Raw genomic sequence first — 27,407 nt, 5'->3', positions numbered from 1 at the left:
AGGGGGCGATTCATGCGCAGTTGTTTCTACTGCTGCGGCGGGGGTTTGTGGGTATATCAGTACGGTGCAGTCTGGCTTGAGCGGCTACAACGGCAAGGATACAGCTACAGTGCGTCGGTCCTCGGCTGTCAGGACACAGTTACGGGCTGAGCAGGAGGCGTTTCAGTCTGGGGCGGAGGGCTCTGGAAGGGGATCTGGAGCGGATTTCTCTTCTGGTTTGTGATGCGCAGTGCGCAGCGCAGTTCTCCAAGGGCATTCATACGTTGGTGGAATTGGTGCTGGCAAGTTGCCTAGGGGCTGTGGGGGTTATGTTGGACATGATGATGACCTTATTTTGGCTGTCTCTATTGATAACATGGAGGGGGGTGAATTCCAAATTGAGGATGTTGCACATGTTTAAGTCACAAATAAGAGGGGTAGGTTGGGGCAATCTGTTTCTCTCAGTATTTTGCAGGAGTCATGTGCGGACCATGCAAAGTTCAAGTCTCATCGTCAATCGAGTCGCGTCAAGGGGACCCTGAGTTGTTTCAACAGAGACTGTCGCGGTGTCGACAGGTAAGTAAGGCTGGTGGTCTGTTTGGCACAAAGGGGAGAGTCTCCCAGTTTCGTACTAGATCTATTGGTATTGGGGATGAGGTTGTTGGGGAGCAAGTTGCTCTTCAAACGCTGCTTGTGCGGGAAGCTGATGTGAATAATGAGTTTGGAGGGGACGATGCTGCCATTTCACGTGAGCGGACAGGGGACTCTGCTGCGGGCTGCCCCAATGGCGTTTTTTTGGGAGGGGAGAGCGGAAGAGGTTTCTGGAGCGGATTCCTCTTTTACGGAACAGGGCGCAGTGCGCAGTGATGATATCCCATGGGAGTATTACGATGGAGGTTTGGGAGATTGGGAGATTCCTTTTGGGGGGGAGAGCGGAAGAGGTTTCTGGAGCGGATTCCTCTTTTACGGAACAGGGCGCAGTGCGCAGTCATGATATCCCATGGGAGTATTACGATGGAGGTGTGGGAGATGGGTAGATTCCTTTTGGGGTCGGGAGAGCGGAAGAGGTTTCTGGAGCGGATTCCTCTTTTACGGAACAGGGCGCAGTGCGCAGTGATGATATCCCATGGGAGTATTACGATGGAGGTGTGGGTGATGGGGAGATTCCTGGTGGAAGTGCACATTATGTTGAGGATAATGTCTTGCATTGGGATATTGACGATGATGATTTGGAAGAAGGAGAAGTACGTGCTGGGGAGGTTAGAAATGTTGCCACAAGGGTTTGGCAAGGGGGTGTGGAGCAATCCCATGTTGTTAGTTTTTGCAGGAGTCTGGTGTGGCCCACGCACAAGTGAGAGTTACGTCTTCAACAAAAGTACGCCAAGGGGATTTCTGCGGTGTTTCGACAAAAAGTTGGCGCTGTTGCCTAAAGGTCAGGAAGGGTGGTGGTCTGTGTGGCAACAAGGGGAGAGTCTCCCCGTCAACTGTACTCGTTCTCTTGGTGTTGGGGATGGGGGATGTTGGTGAGCAAGTTGCTCTTCCCAAGCTGTCTGAGCGGCATGCTGCTGTGAATTAAGTCACACGGGGATGATACCGCCGTTCGAGCCGGGCGGACAGGGGATGCTGCTCGCACAATGACTTCAAGTGAAGGGGACCAGTCTGTTCACAAAAAAGTTGCCTTACTCTGGAATTGGTATGCCGTTTCGGTTCACACTTATCGGAGAAACCTAAGTCTAGGATTTGGAGTAACGAGTTTGTTGATGTTTTTAAGTTGCCATCTCTGGCTACTTGGCGGGGGTCTCTTTTTATGGGCTGCTGCGGTGGGGTAGGGATCCGGTGGGGGGGGGGTGTTGGTCAAGGTTTTGAAGGGCCTGGGTAGGTTGCAGTCTGTTTCCAGGTGTTTGCGTCGGTCGGTCACTTTGGATTGCTCCAACAAATGTTGTTTCAATTAAGGGGTTGCTGTTATGATGAGTTTGAGTATTTCAAATTTGGGTTATGTTTTGTGTGGTTGTTTTTCGGGCAGGGGGCCTTTCGGGCCTCTGAGCTTTTGGGCTTGTGCACCAGGGTGGGCATGACCAGTGAGGAAGTGGTTTTTGAACCAGATAGCTTGCGCATCTGTTTGCGCGCTTCCACAACTGACCAGCTGGGTAGGGGTAAGTGGGGTTTTCTTGGTAGGAGTGGTGTTGTGGCTTGTCGCCCGGTGTGTGCGTGGGAGTGTTTTTGAAATCTTGTGTTTTTCGTCTGTTGCGATATTTTGTCACGATGATGGCAGTCCTGTTACCGTTGTCCAGTTATTGGCTGTGTTACGGCAGGTATTGTTAGCTCTGGGATTGGAGCCTTCACAATTTGGTGCACCTTCCTTTAGGATTGGGGTGGCGACGGAGGCTGCCCGGCAGGGGTCGGACTGGTCTCAGATCCGGAGCATTGGGAGGTGGAGGTCGGGGTGTTGCGAGCAATATGTGAGACTCTGGCACCTCTTTGCTTCGTTAACATTTCTTTTTCTACTAGGTCCCTGGCTCAAGATGGCTGGCTTACACCGGAGGGTGTGGATTATTGGACACTTCTTCTTGTCGTGGGCCGCATTGGCTGCAGAAGGACAACTTTGTGGGCGATCTTGGGGTCTTAACGGTTTGACACATGAGGTTATTTGGCATGGTATTGGAGGAATGCGGTTGGGGGGGTTGTTTCTTTTGCTGGCTACTCTTGGTATTATGGGTGGGGGCCCGCCTGACCTGCTAGTCGTTCTTCTGGGCGACGACGACCTGGTCTGCTTATGTGGATTACCTTTGATTACAACACGGCATATAGATCTGGAGGTACTCGGAGACGCATGGGCGTGTACCATGGTGATCTGGACAGAATTCGTGCCTCGACTTCACTGGACTGGTGCACGGACTGCTTCTGCGATGGACAAAGCACGGAAGACGCTGAACCATTCTATGAGACTGTTTTGTAATGCTTTCTGTATTTATGCTTTGGATCAACCTCATTTGCAGGTTTCGGAATGGCACCTATTTCGTGCGGATGGTGTCCACCTTTCTCGCATGGTCCCTCATTTCATCTTTTAGAGTTACGCGATTTAATTGCACAAGTTCTCGATTTTCAATTGTGGTGCTCTCAGAGTTCAATTTAACTGTTTGGGTGGGGCAGGAAAACTCTAAAGGTTTTCCTGGGTGGTGGTTTTTAGTGGGGGGTGGGCAGCCTGGAGCGGGTTTGTCCATCCTCAATAGGCAGTTGTAGGAAAGGAAGGGGTATACATAAGAGTTAGGGGCTTCTGGTTTGGTTAGGGTTAACTTGGTGGGGGGTTTATTAGTGGGTAGAAATGATCTGTTAGGCTGAGAGCAGTTTGAATTAGTAAATAAATAAATAAATAACGAAGTGCTTTGATGTGTTGTTTATAACCTGTCTTAATAAAGTGGCCTTTCTTGCTGACTAAGAAGTTGATGACAGTGACATTATTGCGCGAGGGGGAACCCGGGGAGAGCCATGCGCGAGCCGGTCTCTCCCCGGGTATGTTCGCGCGGGTCAGTGGCCACGGCAGGTGGGGTGCTGATTGGTGAGGGCCAGGTGGGGAAATTAGGGCCAGCGCAGGGCAACGGAGCATTGCGCACTAGGGAGGCGGGCGGCGAAGTTCGTTTTTGTCCCACCCACCCTCCCCCTTTTTTCTTTAGGCCTTTTTGTTTTTCCAGTGCTTACGTGCTGGTTTAGTTGGGTTTTTTATTTTGCCACTTTAAGATGGGTTGTTTTTCTTTTTAGGGGTTTTTAGTGGGGGGTGGGCAGCCTGGAGCGGGTTGGTCCATCCTCAATAGGCAGTTGTAGGAAAGGAAGGGGTATACATAAGAGTTAGGGGCTTCTGGTTTGGTTAGGGTTAACTTGGTGGGGGGTTTATTAGTGTGTAGAAATGATCTGTTAGGCTGAGAGCAGTTTGAATTAGTAAATAAATAAATAAATAACGAAGTGCTTTGATGTGTTGTTTATAACCTGTCTTAATAAAGTGGCCTTTCTTGCTGACTAAGAAGTTGTGGACAGTGACTTTATTGCGCGACTTATATAATTTTGTGTGAGCCTGCTGCCTCATAGTTAACAGTGGGGGCGCTGACTATGGGGGGTGAGGGGGATGGGAGGGGCAAGTTAGAGAGCACCTTATTTATTTTAATTTTTTTTATTTTATGCGTTTTTATATAGCGCAGACTTTACCCGAAGGTGTCAGAGCTCTTCACAATAGGAACAGAACTGATACATGAGGAGAAAATTACAAGTGAACAAATTACAAAAGCAAACGTTAAGTTACATGAGGCAAAAGTGACAATTGTGAGCAAACAAATACAAGAGGTAGCAAACGGTACATTACAGGAGGAACAAGCATTTGCAATGCAATAGGTCTTGCATTAGGAAAGTTTGAGGTATTGGTAATGTAAATGACACATTTTTTATTTATGTTTTGGTTTTTAAAATAGCGAAATTAATAGCTTTGTCATTTACAATGCCAATAGTTTTAACTTTTGCATAGTGACACTTATAGCATTTGTAATGCAATATGTGTTGTATTTACACGACTTAGATGTATTAATATTACAAATAACAATGGTTTTTATTTTTTTTTAATAATTAATACTTACATAAAAGTTATTGTAATTTATAATGGCAATAGCTTAAACTTTTGTAAATAACTTTTGGGAAGATTATGTTCAGTGTATTTTATTGTGATGAAAATCCAAGAACAGAAGTGAAATATTAACATTTTTGTGACATTTGTAATAAAGCTTGAAACATTGAGAGAACATATTAGAACCAGTTGTTGAATGGTTGCACAGAGTGATGCTGTGGCGTTCAGTGGTGCTGAGTGATGGTGTGGCATTCAGTGGTGCTGAATGATGCTGTGGCATTCAGTGGTGCTGAGTGATGCTGTGGCATTCAGTGGTGCTGTGGTGTTGAGTGGTGCTGAGTGATGCTGTGGCGTTGAGTGATGCTGTGGCATTGAGTGATGCTGTGGCGTTGAGTAATGCTGTGACGATGATTGATGCTGTGGCGTTGAGGGATGCTGTGCGCTGAGTGGTGCTGTGGCATTGAGTGGTGCTGTGGTATTGAGTGGTGCTGTGGCATTGAGTGGTGTTGTGGCGTTGAGGGGTTGTGTTGGAGGGTGGAGTTGGAGGGTGGAGTTGGAGGGATGATTTGGAGGGTGGAGTTTGAGTTGGAGGGTGGAGTTTGAGGGTGGATTTGGAGGGTGTAGTTGGAGGGTGTAGTAGTGCTTGGATGGTGGATTTGGATGGTGGATTTTGAGGGTCGAGTTGAAGGGTAGAGTGGTGGGCGGATAGAGTGGTGGTGCTAGAGTGTGGGCGCTAGAGTGTGGGCGCTAGAATGTGGGCGCTAGAGTGTATGCTCTAGAGTGGTGGATAGGGTGGTAGCGCATAGAGTGGTGGCGCATAGAGTGGTAGAGTGTTGATGGAGAGAGTGGTAGAGTGGTGGCGGTAGAAGGCTGTACTGTTTGTGAGAGAGAGTGTGTGTGTGTGAGAGAGATTGTGTGTGTGAGAGAGAGTGTGTGTGTGAGAGAGAGTGTATGTGTGTGAGAGAGAGAATGTGAGAGAGAGAGAGAGTGTGTGTGAGAGAGAGAGAGTGTGTGTGAGATAGAGAGTGTGTGTGAGAGAGAGTGAGTGTGAGTGTTAGAGAGAGTGTGTGTGTGAGAGAGAGAGTGTGTGTGTGAGAGAGAGAGTGTGTGTGTGAGAGAGAGAGTGTGTGTGTGTGAGAGAGAGAGAGTGTGTGTGTGAGAGAGAGAGTGTGTGTGTGAGAGAGAGAGAGAGAGTGTATGTGTGTGTGTGTGTGTGTGTGTGAGAGAGAGAGTGTGTGTGTGTGTGTGTGTGTGTGTGAGAGAGAGAGAGAGCGAGAGAGTGTGTGTGAGAGAGAGAGAGAGAGAGAGGGAGTGAATAACAAGAAGCCAGGCAGCCCGGAAGGTGTCTCAACATCCTGTCCGAGTACAAGCAGAACGGGGACACCAGCCTTCACTTTCGTAAATCCAAAGCAGTCTACTTCTTGATAATAACTCAAGGGAGGCAGGAAGAGGTGAAATACCTTCCAGTTTGAAGCACCATCAAAGGGCTGTTAAAATCGGATGGGAAGTATACCCTTATTTTTTTAATTTCAAACGCTCTGGCATTGTCAATAAATCATTCTCAAATTGACTTGCATGGGAGAAAAAAAATGGAAAGCGAACGACATAAATCATAGCCAAGTGGAAAGAGTCCCTGTCTAATCTGTAGTAGATTCTGCTCTCTTGCATAATTTAGTAGGATGTCTTACGCCAGAGCCGCGGATTTTGAAACTGAGCAGCACCCTGTGATTCTGGGCAAATCACTTCATTTTTCCGTGTCTAAATAAAAAACAAACACAAACAAGACCGAAAGAAACCGGAGAAAATTACACAAAGGGAAGGGGAAGGAAAGAGAGACGAGGGAAAGATAAAGAGACAGAGAATGAAAGATGAGATGAAGGAAAAAAAGAAAGGTGGTGAAGGGCATAGCGACTAGCGAGGGAGAGAATACATTGAAGGGGAGAAGAAAATGAGAGAAGAGAAAAGGAGGGTTGAAAGAAAGAAAACAGCAGCATGTCTTATTAACAAGACTGAGAGACAGTGGAAGATTAATGCGAGAGAGGGCTATAAAGAGGGAGAGAGAGAGAAAGGGCGAGTGAGAGAAAAATCTGAGGTAAATTAAGCGCACTCGATTAAGAAGCAGCAGGCCAAGGGAAGATAAGTGGGCATGAATGAGAGGCCACGGGCTTGGAGGGAGAGGATATGGGAGGGGGGGAAGGAGGGAGAGAAAACATAAGCGAGTGTGTGAGGGAGAGTAAATAAGAGGAGGGAAGAAGAGCGCGTGAGAGAGAGGGGGGAGAGACAGGAGGCGATAGAAAGAGAGAGGGGGGAGTGATAGGGATGAAAGCGCTAACGGCAAATGGTGACCTGCAGAGCGCGTGATTGACTGTATGTGACACAAATGGTGGTGTGTGAGGCTTCCTTTCAAGTCAGGTGGGGGGGCGGGTGAGCAGGGTAGTGAGCGAGTGGGAGGGAAGGAGCATGGTGGTGTGTGAGGCGGATGGGGGTGGGGGGAGCGGGGGAGCAGGGGAGCGAGCGAGTGAGAGGGAACCAGCATATGGGGTGTGAGTGAGGCCAAGCGCGCGCCTGTTTAGATGTTTCTTCTCCAAATAGAGAGCTAAACCGACTCTTCGACGAGTGACGTTTATTAAAATTGCATTGGAGATAAAAAGCAATATAAATGAGAATATATTCCAAGATGTCAACCCACGTCTATAGACCGAAAGATGCAGTTCTCCTCGTTGTGATTTCCTTGTCTTTTCTTAAATCATTTAATACAAAATAAATAGTTTTGATTTCCTTCTACAAAATATACTTAGTTCCAAGCTCAACTTATGTTTAGTGCACAGACATTTATTACTAGATCAACCACAGAACCCTTCTACAAAGTATACTTAGTTCCAAGCTCAACTTATGTTTAGTGCACAGACATTTATTACTAGATCAACCACAGAACCCACCGTGTGTCCATAAAGTAACTAATTGGTGTTTACTAAAAACAAAACAATCAGTCAAGCTACATTTACAATTACAAATACTAGAACTTTTCAAAATGTGCAAACGCTGCATGGGAAGCTAAGCAACGGCTGCGGATTACAGTCCTTGGAGAGTTTGACAACTCATTTTCCACTTCAAAGCAACATGGCAAAGTGCAAATCAAACTTTGACTGGAGCCGACTCACGCCACTGCAGTAATGCGAAGTATACACTCTTTGGGTACTAGGAGTGCATGTCTGCATACTTGTCATGAATGAATCAAAACAAACACAAACAAGATCAAAAGAAACCGGAGGAAATTACACAAAGGGAAGGGGAAGGAAAGAGAGACGAGGGAAAGATAACGAGACAGAGAATGAAAGATGAGATGAAGGAAACAAGCACTGACTGAGCAGCAGGACTGCTCCAACTATGTGGGAAGTTTGACAACGTATAGCAAATGCAAGGTAAAACGTGGAAGTGGGTGCTTGAAAAGCTCTCGGCATTGCTGTGGGGTGGGGGAGCAGGAGCCTAGGCCAAGCGCGCGCCTGGCGAAGCGTCACGCTTCAGTAGACAACATGCATTGGGAGGAATCCGGCTTGGAATCCTTTTGGTCAAAGAGTTTGTTTCAACTCCAATAGTTCAGAGCTATAAATAGCTCGACCTAAAAAGTGACATGTGTGCAGGTTACACAAGCGTACAAAGTGCCAGTAGAAGTATAGTACTGCAATAAATGGCAGACACTCAACACAAGGACAAACTTTACGTAGGCAATGGTGTTACTTGTGCAAGTATCTAAAGCAAACAAAATGTAAGAGGTAGCAAACAGTGTGTTATAAGAGAAAAGTGACGTGTGCATGTTACAAAAGAGTACCAAACACCAGTAGAATGATAATACTGCAATGAATGGCAGACACTCAAACCACAAGAACACACTGGGAAGGCACTTCCATAGTCATGGAGAATAGAATTTTCTATAATGGAAGGTCTTCCTTCGGATAATAGTGAGGGCGTGAATTAAATGTGGAAGTATCTTTGAAGGAGGAGAATTTTGGGGTCAGTATTGAAGACCTGGGACGAGGTGGTGGTCCGGAGCTGAGGCAGAAGTGAGTTCCAGATTCTCACCGCGTTGCCTGAAAAGGATTGGGTCATCGATCTTTCCTACTTGAAAGTGCGAGGTTCAAGCAGTAAATTTTCCGCACGACGTGCTGGTCTAGAGCCTCCAGAGAGTTTCCGTTTATTCGCCAGGTAGTAAGGAGAAGAGGAGTGCAAGGCTTTGTGGGTGATACAGGTAGTCTTGTAGATAGATGTTGCCTCGATGAGAAGCCAGCAGAGGGTGGATAACATGGGTGTGATGTGGTCGCTTCTTTTGGCCCCATAAATGAAACGAGCTGCTGAATGGAGAGCAGATTTACAGGTGGGACAGGTGGGATTTGGGGAGGCTAGTAAGAAGAGAATTGCAGTAGTCCAGTCTAGAGAGGACCAGCGATTGGACCAGGGTTTTAAGGTCTTGCTCTGGGAAGAAGCAACAAATTCCCCAAAGAATGCGCAGTTGGTATCAAACAGACTTTGCAATGGAATTGATGTGGGAGATTAGATTGAGTTTTTTGTCCAGTATGACACCAAGGGATTTTGCGCTGTCGACAATGATGGGCTTATTGTTAGGTAGATTCATCTGATCCATCCATGATTGAACCGGGGGAGGAGAAAGTGAGGAGGAGAGGAGGAGGAATTCAGTTTTGGAGGGATTCAGAATCAGTTGAATGGAGTCGAGAGTAGAGCTTAGGATGGAGAGATCGTGAGTGGAGGCAACCTTGAGGTAGATTTGATTGTCGTCTGCATAGAGATGATAGTGGATACCGGATTTACTTAGGAGATTTCCCAGTGGTTCTATATAGAGATTGAACAATGTGTGTGCAAGTATAAAGCCTTGAGGAAGACCTTGACCTACCGCCAAAGGAGATGAAAGACTATTCGCTATTTTGATCATTTAGTATCTATCAGAGAGGAAGAAAGCAAACCATTTAAGCACAGTGCCCTCCATGCCCATTCTCTGCTGAAGAGTGCTGAGGAGAGTGTTGTGATTGACAGTGTCAAAGGCTGCAGAAAGGTCAAGGAGAATTAGAAGACAAGATCCCCCTGAATCGAGTATACGCAGCGCGTCATCAATCACTTTCAGCAGGGCTGTTTCAGTGCTGCAGTTTTGGATGAAGCCAGACTGAAAATTGTCAAGATCATTGTCCTTGATATGACAAAAGAGTTGTTTCGCTACACATCTTTCTGTGATCTTCACAAGAAAAGTAGGTTAAAGGTGGGGCAGAAGTTGTTGAGGTCATTCGCATCAGCAGTGGAGTTTTTAAGCAGAGGGGTGACCTGCCCAGTTTTGAAGGAGACAGGAAGGGGGCCTTGACAGAGGGAGAGGTTGACCAGAGTGGTCCAATAGGAAAGAGAATGGGTATAGAAGTCAATGGCAATGGCACTAGGGATGGGGTCAAGAGAATGGTTGGAGGGCTTTATTTTGAGGATACAATGGAGGAGGGCATCTTCATAGATGGGGTCAAAACTCTGCCAAATGGCTAAGGATTTGCGCTTCTCCGGAGGGGTGGATGAATGACCTGATCCACAAGTGATTTCACTTTTTCGTCAAAGAATATAGCGAAATCCGCTGCTATCTTTGTAGAATCCTCCAACTTGGAGGTTGGGGAAGACCAGTTAGTATTCTTGATGAGTTCAAATATTTTTTTGGGTCTATTTTTGGCTGAGTCAAGGAGGGTTCTGAAGTGCGACGCTTTCCCAAGAAAGATGTGCTTGTGATACTTGGATCTTGCTGAACGAAGCGTGGCCAGACTATCGGTGGAAGGCGCTTGCCTCCATTGTTTCTCAAGGGATCTTAGGTGCTTCCTTTCTTCATAGAGGGATTTGTTGAACCAAGGTGCTGAGGGAGTGGGCCTTTTCTTTTTGCTTTGGAGAGGTGCAACGTTGTTGATTTCGAATGCAAGGAGTGTGAGGCATTGGGAGGTGAATTTGTCAACATATAGGTTCGGGTCTAGCCTTGGAAGTGATAGCAAGGCTGATTCACAGAGGGAACCGACGTCAATAGTTTTAGTGTCACTGAACCAGGAAGTAGCCCTCTTAGGTTGGCCAAGAGTTATGGAGCGTGATAGGTGAAGAGAGAATGGGACGAGGAGGTGGTCAGACCAGTCTACATGAATGGGAGTAGCGATAGAAAGCATGCCTGCTTTAGAAATAACAAGGTCCAGGATTGAGCCCTTAGAGTGTATTGATTCTGGGCAGTGTTGGATAAGATCATTTGCAGAGAGGAAGGAGGCCAGCAAATTCGCAGAAGAGTCTTGCGGTAAGCCCCAGTTTAGACTGAAGTCACCCACAAAGGTCTGGTTGTCGCTCTGCGAGTGTTAGTCGCTGATGAAGTCAGTGAGTTCCTCCATAAACGAAGGGCCGCTACAAGGAGGGCGGTAGATGGCATGGAATCTGAGGGTTGAGCGCTGGTGTAATTGAAGCTCAGGAGATAGGCATTCAAAAGTGCGGAAGGAGCTGATAGCAAAAGCCTTAAGCTGAAGGGAGTTCCTAAAGATGTCCGCAACACCTCCCCCAACTTTGTCAATTCTGTAATTCCTAAATAAAGAATAGCCTGTGTGTAATAGGAGATCAAACATAGAGTGAGAGGTATCATTGAACCAGGTCTCTGTTAGGAAGAGCATGTAAATATTGTGGAGGGTGATGGTATCGGAGATTTCAAGTTTGTGTTTTATTGCAGATCTGCAGTTGTGGAGCAGACAGCGCAACTCTGTCAAGACTGTTTTGGTGACGGGGGCACTTGGGCTATGAAGGGTGATAGGGATATTGTACTTATACGGGGGTGCCTGGGAGGGTTTAGGTGGATGCGTGGTTCTGACAGAGGAGATGGTCGGAATAGTGTAGATGGTAGGGTTACTAGGAGATGCAAGTTGTAGAAGGGTGGCGTTCAAGGGCTTGTGTGAGTTAACGATGTTTGCAGACAACAGGTTTATGCTTGGATATAATGGGGTGGAGGGCGAGGTTCATCTCGTGGGAAGGTGAAAGTTTTCCAAAGGAGTTGAGGTGTATGGAAAAGTAGTAATCATGGAGCTTAAAAGTGAAATAGTAGCTGCAAGCTGGGAGATGGCGGTGTTAAGAGAACCTAGCTTATTTTCCAGAGAGAGTAGGGCAGAGCACGGAAGGTTGGGTGGCTCAATGGAAACCGGAGGGGGTGAAATTGGTGGTGGAGGGCAGGGAGAGGTGGGGGGAAAGGAGGAGAGTTGGGGTTTAGGGTTCTTAGGTGAAGAAAGGTAGAGGTTGAGAGCGGGAGTTGGTGTATCAGAGGTGACGAAAGAGTTTTATTTGTTGGCGTTGCAAGAAGGAAAGGAATTAAGGACATATTTAGTGGGAGATGTGTGCAGATCAAGGCGGTGGGGTAGAAGGAGAGGGGAGGACTGTTTGGAGTCATAGGAATGTAGGACGTTTGGGAGGAAAAGAGGGGAGGTGGTTGGAGAGGTCCTATCAGCTAGGAGAGGTGGCTGTGAGGGAGCGGGCATCTGGCAGAGTGAGGGGGGTGGGAGAAAGGGAAGTTGAAGAAAGGAAATGGTTCTGCTGGGCCCGAGGGAGGGAAATGGACAGGGTTATCAAGGGGGCAGGGGGTGGGGGGGTAGCACAGCATTGCTGGAGGAGTGGGGGAAGGAGAGAGATGCAATGGGTTTGTGGAGAAACCGGGGTAAATAGCGAGGGGAGGAGCAGGGGAGAAAGAGGGGGTAGAGAAGAGGGGGAGAGGGAGGAATAAGGGGAGCGTAAGGGAAGTTAACTGGGGGAGAAGGTTGGAAGAGAGGTGGACTAAAAAGGGTTGTGGCAGGTAGGAATAGGGGGGAGGAGATGAGATTGGAGTACCAGGAAGTTGCAGATAGAACGAGGAGCGTTTTGGCTAGAGGTAAGGCTGGAGTGATGAAGGCGGGGGCATACTGGGGGGGGGGGAATGAGAGAGAATGGCCCAGAGGAGGGGGAGGGAAGAGGGCCGACCTGTGCTTTTCGGGGGTGCAGCCTATTGGATTGTAGGGGGTCAGGGGAGGAGAAAGGGAGTAAAGGGTAGAGCTAGATGAAGAGTCAGTGGATAACCTGGTCGCAGAGGAGGGGCATAGGGAGGGGAAGAGGTGGTCAAAGAGAGAGAGACAGGTGTCTTTTCCTTGGATCATGACAGTACCGTTGTTATAGAGTGAAATAGTGAGGGAGCAGTTGAAATACGCACAGGAGGGGCATAGGAAGGGGAAGAGTGGTCAAATAGAGAGAGAGAGACAGGTGTCTTTTCCTTAGATCATGACAGTACCGTTGTTATAGAGTGAAATAGTGAGGGAGCCGTTGAAATACGCTGAGGGGGAAAGCTTTAGTTGTTTCCCATGAGGGATAGAGGAGGAGGAGGTGACGTTAAGGGAATTATATGAGCTGGTGGACCAAGAGGGGGTGTCATGAGTGAAGAAAATTAGATCATTTTTGAGCCTCCCAAAACGACCATTGTAAAATTGATGAACAAAAAGGGAATCAGGAAAACATTCAATAGTGTTATGTTTCAATCGTTTTACTGAAGCTTTAGCCTGGTTGGGAGGATAAATGATTTTGTAGCAATTAATTCCAAACTTAACTCCAGTGGTGGCCATGTTGGGAAAGTGAGGAGGAGGAGGGTGGGGGGATATTGGAAGGGTGTTACTAGGAAAGCGGTGGTGAGGAGAAGTATAAGGGCAAAAAGGGAGCAAATATTCCAGATGTCGGCAGAAGATATCTGAACTAATGTTCCGTCCGGGAGGTGGGGTGATGAGGAACAGGTTGTTACTTCAGAGCAGAAGAAGATGGGGGGCTTGGGAGTCTCTGTGATTCCGCTGGTATTTGTTGGGCCCTTCATCTAGGTATACATGATGCCACATGGCAATAGATAATATTTACAAGGGAATTGTTTACATATGACAGAGCCAATTGGACCACTGTCAGAACCATCACAAAGCCAATTTAGTAAAAGTAAAACAGATCATAAACAAACACCCAGTAACCACTGGTGATCACTGTCCTTAGCTTCAGCCTGTAACAAAAACCACATTTGGCACCAACCGCATTGAACGCCCATAATCTCAACAGACTAATATTGGACTCTAATCTCCTGAGAATCACAAACATTTGGGGCATAAAGCACAGGGTGTAACAAAATCTCACTAGCATAATCAAAATATGCAAGACAACTTCATCATCATAAAACCACCTTTAGAGGTACTCAGAACAGGGTGCGTACATCATACTACATGAAAAACATTTCCTAGCACCACATAATCGTAAGAGAGCCTGGCGCCCAACAACCTCCCAGTCTCCCTGGCCAACTGGCCATCTCAGAGGGGGGTTCAGAAGCCCTGTATCCAGAATGTCAGTGCTGCTGTCAATGCAACGAAAGTCAAAGGATGCGCACTTGCGCAAACCTAAGCATTGCAGCTGGCACTAAGTGCTGCTCAGCTGTGAGGGAATGGGGCGATGGAGTGCATCTCACTCCTAACTCATTCAGAACTATCCCCACGGATAGAGTGGCCTAAACGGTGCAGCTGGCACTACTTGCTGCACAGCAGTTAATGGCCTAAACTGTGCAGCTGGCACTACATGCTGCGCAGCTGTAAAAGGCCTAAACGTCGCCAGGGCACTCACTGTGCCCTTTAAATAGATAGGAAGAAACGTTCCAGCTGCCCGTGCTGTTGCGGCGCAGCTGCACTTGATCTATTGTCCGAAAGTAATATTTTATCAGTGGCACATGGATGGTGTTAAGAGGAAAATTACTGAACCAGATCTGTGGGATAATGTTAATTTACCCACTCCAAGATGGCCCCCAAATGCAGAGGGTGGATCCAGCCCATTTCGCTCTCTATGCACAGCCAAGTATAGAGACCGGGGAGGAGGGGGCACCCCTCTTCAGTTTCTTTGACCAAAGGACAAGATGGATGCCCAAAAGCAAAAATAAAGATAAACAAAATGGGCGTTGTCCCTCAATGTATACACCAGAGCTAGGGAACACCAGACCATGGAAGCAACCCATTAAGGTTCAAAGAATAGATCTGGCTCGCATGTCAAACCACAATCCTACAGGCAAATCAGTAGGATCAGGCGACTCCTGCATGCAAGTCAGTACAGTAGTGGATCGCCCTGAAATGCGATGTCCTTCCTGTGTCCCCCACGCTCAACTCTCACCTCATTCAACAGGCAGTAGCTGTGCGGAGGCGGGAGGAAGATACCGGCAGGCCACCCTCAATCTGCTGCAGTCACCAGCTCTCGCCCCTCCGCTGCGTCAGCCCCTCTTACTGGCCTTCCATTGGTGGGTGAGCGAGAACGGGTCCTCCCGCCGTATAACCGCAGCTTCAGATTAATTAATTAATTAATTAATTATGTGCTTATATAGCGCTGGAATCACTCCCGAAGGGGTACCTCCGCGCTTCGACCGCTGCGAAACCCTTCCTGGCTTCCCTGAGAGATGGTCCCTTAATGGGTATCTCCAGGGTGAGACCAGGCATCCCCGGCGGTCTGGTGGGGCCGTTAGTGAAGATGAGGCAAGCTAGTGCCCAGAGTTGCCGAGTGTGATCGCTGATCAGAGTGGGCACCGAGGCGAGAGAATTATCGAGTCCGCTGACCCTGGTCCAGAAACCTGCCGCGTCGGGAATCGAACCCTGGTCCCGGGCCGTCCTCTGCTCTCGGGTCTGCCGCCTCTAACCAGTGAGCCACACTACTTCAGATTGCCGCAGGGTCGCTCAATAGCCCAGATCCTTGCTCGATTTAAGTGGGCGCAGCCATTTTATCTGGACGCGGCTCCCGCTTTGCCCATTCTCCCGGCAGTGCTAGAGCGTTCAGCCTTCCTGCTAAAGTTGTCATGCAAGGGGCAGCGCGCTTTCTGGTACCTGCTCGCACCCTTAAGCATGCACTTCATCTGTCGGTGCTGGCAGTGCTCTCAGCTCACAGCGGCTTCCATTTTAGGTTTCAGTTTCACCTTTGAAAAAACTGGGTCGCCATTTTTGCTCAGAGTCTCGCTCCTTTTCCCCTTATTTAATTTATTTATTTATTTAAAAGGTTGTATATAGCGCTGGCTGGACCCTTGGGTATCAGAGCACTTTACAAGGAACCATCAAGATAAACATAACATTGTTACTAGAATGAATTCAGGAGAGTTGAGGAAAAATGTAAGTATACAGTATGCTATAATGGCCATAACGACAGTGTATAAAAACAAAGTGTACGAGGGCCAAGGACTAAAGATAGCAAAATTATAGGGTAGCATGTCTCAAAGAGAAAAGGCAGGCAGAGTAATAGCTGAGCCAAACTAAGGGAGAGGGGGAAACAAATGAGGGAGGAGGAATAAAAAAGGGGAGGATGAAGATGCGCAGGGATGGTGTAGAAAAGATCAATGAGAAAAGGGAGAGTTGGGAGATGAGTGGGAAGAGATGACTGGAGAGGAAGTAGAATGAGGAGGGTGAGGGAAGTTTACAGTAGAGTAGCGGGGAGAGGCCAGGACAGAGAGAAAAGGTCCAGAGACCATAACTCTTCTAAATGAAGAAAGAGGGAAAGGAAGTAGGATAGGGGAGAATTAAGAGGGGGTGGGAAGGGAGCAGAACGAAGGGAGGGTGAAAAAGAAAAACAGAGAGACGTCGAATAAAAATGGACAAGTGTTAAGCGTAGGGAATTAAGGGCCCCAGTAATGGTTGAGAAGGTGCAATTTCAGGGCTTTTTTGAAGCTATAGTAGGAAGGGTTACAGCGTAGTTCGATGGGGAGCGAATTCCAGATGGTTGGCACATTTCCAGAGAAGGAGCGTGATTGAGTAGCTTTTTTGTTTAGTAGAGGAGGGATGAGTATGAGGTTGGCAGTGCTTCTCAAATCTCTTGAGGTGCCAGCTCTTAGAAGTTTCTCAGAAAGGTATTGAGGTGTGTTTTGGTGAAGTGCTTTATGGGTGATGAAAGCAGTTTTGTAGGTGGATCTGCCTACAATGGGGAGCCATTTGAGGGATTTAAGGACAGGGGAAATGTGCTCAAAACGTTTGCAATCCGTGATGAGCCCCACTGCCAGGTAGAGGACAGATTTAATTGGGGCTAACTGTATTTTAGGAGATCCTGTGAGGATAGCATTACCATAGTCAATTCTCGAAAGGGCAAGTGATTGGACAACAGATTTAAAATCATTGTTGGGGATAAAGGGTTTTATTTCTTGAGGTGTTGAAGTGTGAAGAGGGCACTCTTGGCAGTATTTTTTATGTGTGGAATGAGACTGAGGTTCTGGTCAATGCTGATTCCGAGGGATTTCACTGAGCTGGATGAGGTGAGAGAGCAGTTAAGAGCATTCAGGTCTGATATCCAGAACTGGATGGGGAGTGAGTTGTTTTTAGGCGAGAAGAGGATGATTTCTGTTTTCTTGGGGTTAAGTTTAACCCCTTCCCTGCTGCCGTCGGCCGTTGGCCGTCGCGAGCACTACCTCGCTGGTGCTGCGAACGTCCAACAGCCGACGCTGCCCCACCCATTTTGCGGAACCGCCACACTGCAGCGAAATCGCGGCCGCGGCTAAGGGGTTAAGGTGGTTGCAGTGGAACTAGCATTGAATCTTAGTCAAGGTGTCATTGAGGCGTAGGATATCAGAACGTGATTTAATCTTAAAGTAGATTTGGGTGTCATCGGCGTAGAGGTGGTAGTTGGTTCCAGATTGATTAAGAATGAGGGTAAGGGGCTCCATGAAAAGGTTGAACAAAGCGGAAGGGAGAGGGGTCTAGGTTTGGAGAGGCAATCAGAAATTTTAATTTGTGAGGAACTGTGATTTTGATTGATTTGATTTTTCTATTTGTATAGCGCGCGATTGCCCAAGGGCGTCTTGGCGCTGAGAATTCCCACTGGTTCATTAAAGATGTATAATTAGAGCTGTCTAGCGAAGAGCCATGTTTTAACTTCCTTTCTGAAGGATTTCAGGGATGGACTGGTTTTTATGTCTAGCGGTAGTTGGTTCCATATTTTTGCCGTCTGTACCAGGAAGCTTCTGCCGCCCCAGTTAGTGTTACAAAAAGGAATAAAACCATTGGAGGACAGAACCATTGAGACCAAAACGGTCTTTTAGATAGTTAAGAAGGGTAAGATGATTGACAGTATCGAACGCCGCAGAGAGGTAAACAAGGATAAGAAGGGAGGCTTTGCCTTTGTCAAGGGAATGGTGTAAATCGTCAATTACTTTAATCATGGCGGTTTCAGTACTTCAGCCCTTTCTGAAACCTGATTGAAGGGGATCCAAAAGATTGAAGGAGATATAGTTGTCTAGTTGTAGAAGGATGCATTTTTTGAGGACTTTTGAGAGCAAAGGGAGATTAGAAATAGGCTAGAGATTGTTAAGGTCGTTAGAGTCTGCCTGAGGGTTTTTGAGGATGGGGTGATTTGACCAAGCTGAAGGGAGATCGGTACACATCCAGAGGATAATGAAGAATTAATAATGTTTGTCCAATAGGGGGCAATTATGTGTTTTAAATCTTGACAAGGTTAGCAGGGAGTGGGTCTTTGGTGTGTGAGGAGGGTTTGAGCTTAGAAATAATGTTAAGGGGGGGCGTGGCTTGCGCGCCGCTGTGACATGGCGGTCTGCGCTTGAGCTCTGAGGCGACGAAGGCCGTCGGAGGTTTCTTTGGCTCCCCTTCGCAACGGAGATTCTTTGAAGGTGCCGCATTTGCCGTCGGAGCATGCCGTGAGTGATTTGTGCGATCCTTGGCACACACACTGCTCGGACAGCGCTGGTATTTGCCGCAGTGTCCTTCTCGTCAGGAACTTCGAGCGGGCGCCATTTTCTGCCCTAGTGGCGACGCTCGAGTTCTCCTCAGCATATGCTTCCAATACTTCACTGGAGCCTTGCTATTTCTCAGAGATGAAATATTTAGCGCTGAAATTCCTATGCTGACCCCTTTCAGTGCACCTTGCTTCAGAATATGATGTTTTTCGGCGACTCTTCAAGTGGTAATTGTTCCTTGCCCTTTTCAGAACTGTCTACTATACGAATTTAACTCCTTCTCTGCCAGAACAATTGGTGAGCGATTTGGGCTCTCATATTACTCTCGCAACTCGGCTTGAGGTCTCTGCTTTGCCATTTTGTGTCCTGTGAGGTGCTCATTATTGGAATGATTGCTCGTGACTTTTTACATACCCTGCTCTTAATGGCTGATAACGACATTTGAAACTACTCTGCACTGTCATCTATGCTCCTTGGGGTAGGACTCTGGATTGAGTTTTTCACAGGAAGTTAGACTATCTTGTATCCATCTACATCTATGTTGCTGTGCTCCTCAGTTGCTTTCAGGGTGTGCTCATATGCAATCAAATTAGACATAGATACAATACTATACTCATTGTAGATCTCTGAAGCTGGCGCTGCTTTTTTCTTACGGTGTCTCTGCTTTGGCCTTAGATTTATATGTGGCTCTGCTATACAATGTTGTGCCCACATTCCATATAAGTCCGCCGCTGTCATTAATTTGGCGTTTCCTGCGCTCAGTGTGCTTCATTCCTTTATTTTTGGTGTGGGATACGCAGTTTCTGCCCTCTCCTTTTCCTCAAGTGGCTGTGTCTTTTTCTTGGTGACTGTTACTTCATGGCTGCAACTATGGGCCGTTCCTCAACTAATAAAGACTCAAAAGATGCTGGCACCTCTCTTAAAAGACTTAAGCCATTGTCTCCTACGCCTGAGTCCGCTCAGTCTGACACCAACTCTACTCTTGACACAATATTAACGCGCCTTAATGAAGTGCATGATATTGCGCAGTCAACAAAGATTAACACGGATTTATTGCAAGTGGAGGTGTCCGCTATTAGGAATGACTTCAAGGCCCTCTCTATTCGTGTTTCGGCCACGGAGACACGTATCAGTGGTGCAGAGGATCATATGCAGAAACAATCCAGGTCCCTCACCCACTTAGAGCGCTCAATGGCGGCATTGCGAAAAGATCTCACTGAGCAGGAGGACCGTAATCGTAGATCTAATCTGCGCATTTTTGGTCTGCCGTAGGATGCAGAGAAATCATCTTCATCTATGATTGACTTTTTATATCAATGGATTCCTGATACTCTACAAATCTCATTCCAAAGAGATTTTGAAATAGAAAGAGCACATCGTGTCCCCACTTTTCGTTCTAAATCTGCAACCCAGCCAAGAGCAATAATTTTTAAGCCACTGCGTCATCAACATACAGAGCAAATTCTTGCTCACATGCGGAAGGTTAAATCTGTCTTCTGGGAGGGGCATCGAATTTCAATCTCTCAAGACTTTGCCAGGGATACAGTCATAAGAAGGAAGCGCTTCCTCAATCTTCGGAAACGTCTTTCTGAGATGAACATTCCCTTTTCCTTTTCTGGTCCATCGAAATTCCGCATTATTTTCAAGGGTCGTTCCAGAATTTTCGATGAGCCGGCTGATTTAGCTTCCTTCCTGGACAACCAGATGGAGATACAGATGGAGATTCAAAGGGCGACTTCGCAGGATCCTGGTGCTTCGGGCACTTGAAATGTTTACTTATGTCTCCTTTGTGGTAGCTTTCTGTATACCTATATTTCCTCTTCTCTCTCTTTTTTTATCAGGTTTATTGACTTAATTGTCTCTTATGATCTGTCTCCTTTGCTGCTCGTTTCTTGGTAATGTCTCTTTGTAACTCCGCTACTGGAGTTTTTCCGTTCTGCTTCATATCTGCACTGTACTCTCTTTGTTCCACTTCTATTTAGCTTATTTCTTTAGATTTACATAGTGCTTCTATTTCTTACTATTGTTGATGTTTCTTGTTCTATCTTATATCTCTGTGTTCTATTTTACTACTTTCCTTGATGTATCTTCTCTCTGTATTCTCTAACTCTTTCGTGGTCATGTTGTTTAAACTATTGTGTCTATACCATTTTTGTTCCTTGTATTCTTTGCTACTTTGTATACATTGATTGATTCATACATGCTCAGTATTTACATCTCATTATCTTGTTTTCAGTTCTAATGGTTTTGTAATTCATTTCTATATATATCTCAGGACAGTTTCATTGTTTGCTGCTTACCTTTTCATATCAATTGCCTTTCTCTAATTCGTATCAACTGTTCTCTTTCTTTTACGTTTTCTACTCTCATCTCCTCTTCCTTTTTATTATTATATTTTTGATATGTTCATGCATTTTCAATTTCAATTACATGTAGTACGTTCTATACGGTTAAGGATTGTTAATTATTTGAGTGTTTTTAGGCTTTACATATTCATCTTCATGGGATAGTGGTTTCTTTTTTACTCTAACATACAGCTTTTTTGATTATCAGATTGACTAGTTTTAATGCCTATCATTTGTATGACACTTGATATTAGTTTAATGACTAAGTGTGACTTTACAGATTTGCATGTTGGATTGTTCTTTTTTCTACTACTCTACTGATATTAGTTCATATTTTGATTGTTCCTATTTCCTACTTAAATGTAATCAGCTAGGCAATATATTGGGCTGTTGATATCAATCACTTTGTATATATTGATTATTTCATACATGCTCAGTATTTACATCTCATTATCTTGTGTTCAGTTCTAATGGTTATGTAATTCATTTATATATTTATCTTAGGACAGTTTCATTGTTTGCTGCTTACCTATTCATATCAATTGCCTTTCTCTAATTCGTATCAACTGTTCTCTTTCTTTTACATTTTCTACTCTCATCTCCTCTTCCTTTCTATTATTATATTTTTGATATGTTCATGCATTTTCAATTTAATTACATGTAGTACGTTCTATACAGTTAAGGATTGTTAATTAATTGAGTTTTTTTAGGCTTTACATACTCATCTTCATGGGATAGTGGTTTCTTCTTTACTCTAACATACTGCTTTTTTGATTATCAGATTGACTAGTTTTAATACCTATCATTTGTATGACATTTGATATTAGTTTAATGACTAAGTGTGATTTTACAGATTTGCATGTTGGATTGTTCTTTTTTCTACTGCTCTACTGATATTAGTTCATATTTTGATTGTTCCTATTTCCTACCTAAATGTAATCAGCTAGGTAATATATTGGGGCTGTTGATATCAATCATTTCTCCTCCTTGTACGGTTCCCTTTATCACCTTTCCACGTTCTCCCTAGTATGAATTTGGTCCTTTTCAGGCCTCCCCTGCTGCTTCTTCTCTCTCTTCTCTTTTCTTCTTTTCTGTCTTTTTTCTTCTTTCGGATTTCCCTCATGGATTCTCCCTCTTCGTTGTTTGTGATTGGTGTTTGGTTGCTTGTACCTGTGCTGTTGGCTGTCTATCTTTCATCTATGGTGTCTTTTCTCTTTTTTATGTATTTCCATGCCGGGTTTGAATGTATTATCCCTTAATGTTAAGGGTTTAAATCATCCGGTGAAGAGGTCAAAAATCTTAGATTATTGTAAATCTCTATCTTCAGACCTGATCCTTCTTCAAGAAACAAAGGTCTCTACCAGAGAAGCGTTATTCCTGAGGAAAGAATGGGTTTCTGATGTTTGCTGCTCTGATGCTTCTGGCAAACGTAATGGGGTCATTACATTAATTTCAAAGAATTCAGGTCTATCTATACTTTCTTCTGATCACGATTCTGAAGGTCGGTGGTTATTAACTAAATTGTCTGATGGAAATAACGATCTGTATGTGATGAATATTTATGCCCCTAACAATGATGATCCGGCCTTTTGGAAATTGATTACCAAAAAATTAAATGATACCCCGCATTTTGGGAATCTTATTGTTGGTGGTGATTTTAATTTACCAATGGATCCCATTTTAGATAGGAATTCAGCTTTTCAATTTCGTCCTCCAAAAGCTCATAAACAAATGATTAACATGTGTTCCCTCACTCATCTTCAAGATATATGGCGTCTTCACAACCCCACTGGTAGTGACTTTTCCTTCTTTTCTTCACCTCATTCTTTCTTTTCTCGTATTGATTACCTACTTGTTCACTCTTCTCTTGTTTCGTCCTCCTCCGCTCCGCTTATTCATCCTATTCTGATTTCTGATCATGCTGCGGTTACTTTTACATTGTTGTCCTTTGCTCCTAAATCACGTGCTCGCTCCTGGAGATTAAATACAGAAGTTTTGCATGATATTGCTCAGGTCGATGAATTCTCTAGTGCAATAGAAACCTTTTTCCTTGAGAATGAAGGCTCAGTTTCTTCCCCAATTGTCCTCTGGGATTCGTTTAAATGCACTTTCCGTGGCCAAGTTATTATATGTATGTCCAAAAGGAATTCTACTATTAAAAAAGAGCTTACAGATCTATCAACTGAAATTAAACATCTGGAATCTACCTTTAGACAATCTAAGGATAAATCTTGTCTACAGTTAATAAAACAATTAAAATACAAATATAATACTATAGTTACCAAAAGAGCCCATATTGGTGTTCAAGCGCAGAAATCCAAGAGGTTATTGTTAAAGAATCGAGCTGGGAAGATTCTCGCAGCTACATTAAAATTTCAAGATTTCTCATTTAAGTCCTCTCAAATTTCTTCTATCACTGATCGCTCTGGCTCTAAAAAATTTCAGACTGGAGAAATTCTCGAAGTTTTTCGTGATTTTTACAATAACTTATATACCCCTTCTGATCAAACTTCTTTTGAGCAATGCCAGGACTTCTTAAAATCTGTTCCGGTACAGACAGTTTCCGTGGATGATCGTACTCTTTTAAATGGCCCGATTTCCCCTGAGGAAATTATTACGGCAAATAAAGCTACTCGTTCTGGGAAAGCCCGGGCCCTGATGGCTACCCTATTTTGTTTTATAAAACTTTTCTTTCTGCGCTTGTTCCCAAATTGCAATCTGTCTTTGATACTTTTATTAAAGATGGGTCTGTTTCTGGTACTGCGGCTGATGCTACTATTGTAGTGATTCCAAAAGAAGGAAAAGATCATTCAGACCCCAAAAACTTCTGTCCTATTTCTCTTCTCAATATAGAGGCTAAGATTTTTGCCAAAATTCTAGCCAAGAGATTAGAATCCTTTATTCCTAAACTTGTCCATCCATCTCAAACCGGTTTTGTAAAGGGTCGTCTTGCGCGTGATAATATACGCACTTTTTGCCATATTCTTGGATCAGCTAAACGGTCTCAACTCCCTGCCGCGGCCTTGGCCCTTGACGCTGAAAAGGCCTTTGACAAGGTCTCTTGGCCTTTTCTTCGTGCTGTCTTGTGTGCACATAATCTTGGTGACTCCTTCATTAATATGGTAATGTCCCTATATTCTAAACCTAGAGCTAATATAAGAGTTAACGGTGCTACGTCGTCCTTTTTTAATCTTCGTCAGGGCACTAGACAAGGTTGTTCTTTATCTCCGCTTTTGTTTAGACTATCCATTGATCCTCTCCTCCGATTGATTGAGATGCACCCAGACATCAAAGGTTTTTCTTTTGGGCCTCATTGTATTAAAACTGCTGCGTACGCGGATGATGTTCTTATTTTCTCAGATGATATTGCCTTGGCTATTCCTGCTATTTCAGATACCATCTCCCTTTTTTCAAAGGTTTCAGGTTACACCTTAAATAAGGATAAGACTGAAATGTTCCCTTTGAATGCCTATTGTTTCCCTTCACATATGGGCTCTGCTGGCTTTAAATGGCAGCCTACACATTTAAAATACTTGGGTATCTATTTCTGTTCTACCTTATATGCAACTACTGCCTATAATGAATCCCAGACTATTCTTAAAGTGCGGCGTCTTTTCGACACGTGGTCTCCGAAACATATTTCCTGGTGGGGTCGCCTTCAGACTCTTAAAATGATGATAACACCCATTATTAATTTTGTATCCTCCATGCTTCCGGTTAAATTATCAGATTCCTTCTTTCATGAACTCGATGTTCTGACCTCTAAATTTTTATGGAATGACAAACGGGCTAGAATTGCTTACAAATTCTTGCGGAAACCTTATGAAATGGGAGGTTGCAATCTTCCTGATTGGGAAAAGTACCAAACTGCCTTTTTGGCATCTCAAGGAGCTCTATGGTTCTCTTCTCCTCCTATTCATGTTCCCTCTTGGTTGTTAATAGAACAGGAATTAGCGTCTCCATTGCCGACTACCTTGCACATCCTGTTCTCTCGCTCTATAATTCGTGATACTCTTGCTGCGGTCCGGAAAGTCGACAAGAAAGTGGCGATTCCACTCCATAAATCTAGTTGGTCGTCTATTTGGCGGAATTCTAAAATTAAACTTAATATTGCTCCCACACTCATGTACTATTGGGCAACTAAAGGGATTTCGCTTGTTAAACATCTTTATGGTTCTAATAATGAGCCATTACCCTTCTCTACCTTGGCTCAACAACATTCTTTAACTAACTTAGATTTTTATACTTTTCTTAAAATTAAAGTGGCACTTGCTAAGATACGTCTTCATCCTACCTCTCCTACCATTTCTCTCTTTCATATCTGGACTAAATCTGGTCACGTAGCCTCCAAAATTTATAAATTTTTATCATCTGCTTCATTACCCACGCATACGGTTGCTCAACAAAAATGGTTACATCACTTTGATCAAGGAGTTACTGATCATATTTCTTCAGACACCTGGCAGCTGATTGGTAAACTTTCTCTTCGCAATAAAATCGCCCCATCATTGATGCAATCTAAATTTTTCTCCGTCAACCTTCTTCATTGGACGCCTGTTCATTTACATTTGCTCAATCTCAAAGATGATAATTTATGCTGGAGCTGTGGATTATTGACGGGCGATTTTCCGCATATGTTTTTTGAATGTTCCCTTCTCCAGCCTTTTTGGGACCTCATTCATAAACATCTCACTCTCATCTTTGGTATTGAGTTCCAACTCTCTTTTCCATTAATTCTATTAGGTCCATTGGCTGCCCCTGTTCCTCTTCCCTTGGATCCCATGGAATTACAGTTGATGGATCTCCTTTTGACTATTGCAGTGAAAGTCATCCTTATGGAATGGAAATCCTTTTCCTCTGTTTCCTATCATACTTGGTGGGCGTGGGTTTCCTTTTTGCGTAGTGCTCACACTTCGGTTGATCATGCTCACCTTTCTCCTTCTATTTCTAGTGGGGTTTGGAAGGCATTGGATAACTATATGGATTTGTCCTCAAAAGGGTTGGTTGCACAATATCCTTTTGTTTTGTCTGGTTGAATGGCGTCTTGTATGTCGGGTTAGTCCGTTGGAAATCCTTCTTTCCCTTCTTCTTCTTTTCCTTTCCTGTCTTCTTTCCCTTTCCATCTTTTCTCTTATTCTCTCTTTCTTTCTTTCTTCTTTCTTTTTTCTTTCCCTCCCTTACCCTGGTTATACCAGCTGATAGTGATACTTTTGATTATTGATTCTGTATAAGATACTCATTTTCCCATACCTACTTCATTTTTCTGTTTATGGCCGGCTACGTTTATTTAGGACTACATTTGCTGTGCTTATTCTTAAAGTTTTGCCTCTGATTGCTTTGTTTTTTATCTGGTGTCAATTGTATCATATTTATTGTATTATGTACCTCTTCTTCTTTTTAGCTTCTCTATGAAATAAAATTCTTTGAAATAAAAAAAAAAAATAATGTTAAGGACCTCGCGTTCTGAGAGCGGATGGAAGTTAAGCCAGGAGGCGTTATTTTATGGTGAGGGTAAGGAGGTTTCAGGATCAGGCGGGGAAAAGATATGGGGGAGAGGAGAGGAGGTGGAATTGGAAGTGGAGATGGAAGGATCTAAGTGGGAAGGGTAGGAAGAGGGTAAGGTAATGGAGGGGAGAGTGGATGAGGTGAAGGATTGGTCAATCTTGTTGACTTTGTCATTGAAGAAGTTGGCGATTTCTTCACATTTATCAATTGAGGCCAGTGTTTTGGGGGGATGGGCAGAAGCTGTTTGATTTTTGACAGTTCTCAGGGCCTGTTAGGCCTTTATGTCAAGAATGTGTTTTTTATATTTGGACCTAGCAGATCTTAGGAGAGTCAGATTAGTAGGGGATGGGTTTTGTCGCCATGCCTTTCAAACTTTCTAAGCGAACGTCTATCACTGTTGGGGTCAGAATTGAACCAGGATTTTGAGGAGGAGTTTTTTTGTGTTTTTAATTTCGCCAGGGCAATTTGGTCAAGGACCTCAGTTATGGATTTGTTAAAATGCTCAGTGAGGTCATTTGCATTAAAGGCAAGGGGGATGTGCTGTAGTTGGTTCTTGATTTTGGATTCTAATACTTCAGCGGGGATAAGGTGAAGGTTTCTAGTCAATTTCTTTACTTTAGTGGGTTTGGGGGGGGGCATCGTGTTAGTGATCGAAAAGATCCCCTGAGAGACCGCCACGATTTCTCTTCCTTCTCAGGCACTGGAAACCGTAGCGGTGGCATCACCCTTGGCAGTGGTGTTTCCGATGCACAGATTTTCCATTTTTATGCTTTTCGCTCTTGCATACACATCGGGAGCGATGTTCTTCTCTCCGATCTGACGGAGAGAGGAGCGCCGTGCTGTTACATTATGTACGTTAGCTACGTAACGCCAACCAGGCATCCGAATTGGATCGGGTCGCACCATCCACGTCACCACCTGCACTGAATGCACCGGGGATCCAGGTGTGGCAAACGCCCCTCCTTGCCCCCCACCCTGCGTACACCCATGGCCTCGGGAACACCTCTGGTACAACATGAGGTTGGGGCCTAAGGGCAACACCCAGCCACACAGAGACTAGCCACACTAGCTGCTGTCTACGTGATGACAGCCGGAGCGCTGACGTCACCTTTATTTATACCCCTGGCCCGAGCCCGGCCAGAGGGTTGTATGTGTGTGGCCGGGTGGCTCACTACACCCACATCACTCACCCCACCCATGCTTCAAGTAACTGTGTTGCGCATTTTTTATGTTT

Source organism: Lissotriton vulgaris, chromosome 2_1 (assembly GCF_964263255.1).
Source record: "Lissotriton vulgaris chromosome 2_1, aLisVul1.2, whole genome shotgun sequence".
Taxonomy (NCBI): Eukaryota; Metazoa; Chordata; class Amphibia; order Caudata; family Salamandridae; genus Lissotriton; species Lissotriton vulgaris.
Note: the sequence above shows the minus strand (reverse complement) of the source record.